This window comes from Helianthus annuus, chromosome 11, assembly GCF_002127325.2.
Source record: "Helianthus annuus cultivar XRQ/B chromosome 11, HanXRQr2.0-SUNRISE, whole genome shotgun sequence".
Lineage (NCBI taxonomy): Eukaryota > Viridiplantae > Streptophyta > Magnoliopsida > Asterales > Asteraceae > Helianthus > Helianthus annuus.
In genome coordinates, this window is record NC_035443.2 from 106,427,481 (window position 1) to 106,430,277 (window position 2,797).

At 43.3% G+C, this 2,797-nt stretch overlaps 1 non-coding gene across 1 annotated transcript; it reads left to right on the top strand.

Moving 5' to 3' along the window:
• The first annotated feature begins 2,191 nt into the window (after positions 1–2,191).
• On the top strand, positions 2,192–2,298 carry LOC118484396. Its single transcript, XR_004873507.1, has one exon. It is a non-coding gene; the product is annotated as a small nucleolar RNA R71 (small nucleolar RNA).
• Positions 2,299–2,797: the final 499 nt, after the last annotated feature.

A 2,797-nucleotide genomic window follows, 5' to 3' on the forward strand; every position in this document is an offset into this window, starting at 1 on the left:
TTTTAGGTTTAGATTTATGAAACCTATTTAACAAACATTATACTAGGAAATAAAATCATGTTTATAAAAAATAATATTGTTAATGTTCAAATTCATTCCCAAGGCCAACATGGAGATATCCAATGCTGATCGTCTTCGAGTTGATCATTGACGCACCCAAGAAGAATTCAAGTTTTACTGTTTTGCACAAAACCAAAAAAAAAATAGGAATATACATGTTCTTGTTTCTCACAAAGTTCCCCTATCTTCTGATTAGGTTTTCCATTTAGATTTTATAATATATTTACTCTATCAGATGGGTCATCTCCTTTATGAAAACCAACAGCAACAAAGGAAATAAGAAAGGTATACCGAACAGTAATGGCTCGAGCCTCGACCGTGTTCTGTCTTCGTTTCCGGTCTGTGGAGATGGTACAGGTGTGTCGTCAAGACGCCAACATTTAGTGATCAGACTGCCGAACAAGGTTTGCGGGTTTACGGTTTGTTCCCCGATCTCCGACGACTATGTTTGCTCTGACATAAGCTTCGAAATCCGGCAAGCTTCGTTATTTCCGGCTCCAAACAAACCCAAAACGAGACCCGGACTGGAATCGGGTTGAACCGAACTCGAAACGAACCCATCATTGTCGTTGACCGGTACGACAACCGTCACCGCCGCCCGTTTCTCTCTCTCTCCCTCATCTGGCTCTCTCTCTTTCTTCGACATCGTGGTCGCCGTATGCCACCGTGTGCCACCACCAGATGGTGGTTGACGGCCGTTTGATTTAAACCGAGAGGATGGAGTCGCGAGGTGAGGGATAAGGAGGAGGAGAGTGTCGTGGTGTGTCGCCGGAAAACCGGCCAGAATTCTACTCCGGTGACCGGAGAATTGGGAGAGAAAAAGGGGGGACACGGGTGAGAGGTGGCTGTAGTTTGAGTTTTGGGGACCTGACTTCACTGTATGCATAAATATATTTAGATTAGGGTTTGGGGTACCATTTTATCTTTCAATCAAATACACAAATAGACCCTAAGCTTTACCCACTAACTGATGTTACTTCAAAGTAAGTGTTCCGTCATCCATGTCTACCACTGCTTGTGCAGTGGCTAGAAATGGCCTCCCTAATATGAGGGGGACTTCGATGTCTTCTTCCATATCTAATATGACATAGTCGGCCAGGTATGGAACCGGAGGAGCCTTTGAGTTAGGACTTCGATAAATGGAATATTAACATGCAATTGTTTTGGTAAATTTTTGAATTTTGCGAATTGCTCATTGGTCTTTTGGCGAATTAACCTACCGGGGTATGGAACCGGAGGAGCCTTTGTAGGCTCTTGAATTGGAGGAGAAGCCTTTTCTTGTTGGGGTGATGTTGTGCTTCCCTCAGTCGGCGGTGGTGGAGCCTCTTCGGAACCCACGGTACGATTTCTCAATGTTATGAGATGGACTTTTGCTTTTGGGTTTGTTTCAGTATTACTAGGTAACGCACCTTGTGGTCTCTCGGAGAAATTTTGAGCTAATTGATTTATTTGTTTTTCAATGTTTTGTATACTAGCTTGTTGATTTCTGAAATTCGATTCCAATTGTTGAAATCTATCCGAGTTTTTCTTTTCAATATCGGAGATGAGGCGAGATACAGTATCTTCAAGCCTTTCTCGTCCACCTTGTTGTTGAGAGAAATTTTGTGACTCGTTTCTTGGTTATTGAAAGTTTGTTCGTTGGTTTAGGTTTTGTTGGTTACTACTATTGCCGGGTTCTCTCCAATGAAGGTTAGGGTGGTTACGCCATCCTTGGTTGTAGGTACCCGTTGGAGGACCCGACGACCTAGGTCTGTTATCAATGTAGTTTACCGACTCTTGTTGATCATCTATTTCTTTCATACAACTCCAACTTTCATGTGGCCCACCACACCCTTCACAAGCCAGAACCGAGACCGTTTTTGTCATTTCTAACTTTTTGATTTTTGAAGAAAGGGCCTCGATTTGGGCTTGTAAAGAAGTGCTTTCATCAACCTTATAGGCGCCCGGGGCAATAGATTTATTGCCTCGGGGAGTGTGCCACTGAAAATTGGTTTGAGCAATTTCCTCAATTTGATTGTATATTTTATGTGGGTGTCGATTACCTAAAAGTCCCCCGGAGCTAGAGTCAAGTGTTTGTCTTGTGTGTGGCAACAACCCATTGTAGAAGGTGGATACTTGTTGCCATACTGCAAGACCGTGATGAGGACACTTTCGCAATAGCTCCTTGAACCTTTCCCAAGTTTCATATAAGGATTCTCCATCCTCTTGTGAATATGTATTAATTTCAGTCATTAATTTAGCCGTTTTAGCGGGAGGGAAATATTTATATAGAAAATTTTGGGCTAGTTCATCCCAGGTGTTTACCGAGCCAACTGGGAGGGCGTTGAGCCAAGCCTTTGCTCGGTCCTTTAACGAAAATGGAAACATCCAAAGGCGGATGGTGTCGTTTGATGCTCCATTGATCCAGAAGGTATCACATATTTCTAAGAAATTAGTAATATGTAGATGGGGATCTTCGTCCGCAAGCCCATGGAAGGTTGCGGAGTTTTAAAGCATCTGTATCAAATGCGGCCGAAGTTTAAAGTTGTTAGCTTCGACATTCGGGGCATTGATAGCGGCGCCGAGATTACCTACGGTGGGCTGTAGGTAATCCATGAGGGTACGTTGGTCTGCCATTGGAAATGGGTCCCCCGAAACTTTCTCTTGGTTTTTAGCTTTAAGTCTTTTTCTGAGAAAGCGTTCGGGTTCTTCTAGAGGTTCTTTTATGTCTCTACTAGAACTGGAGCTCATACACTAC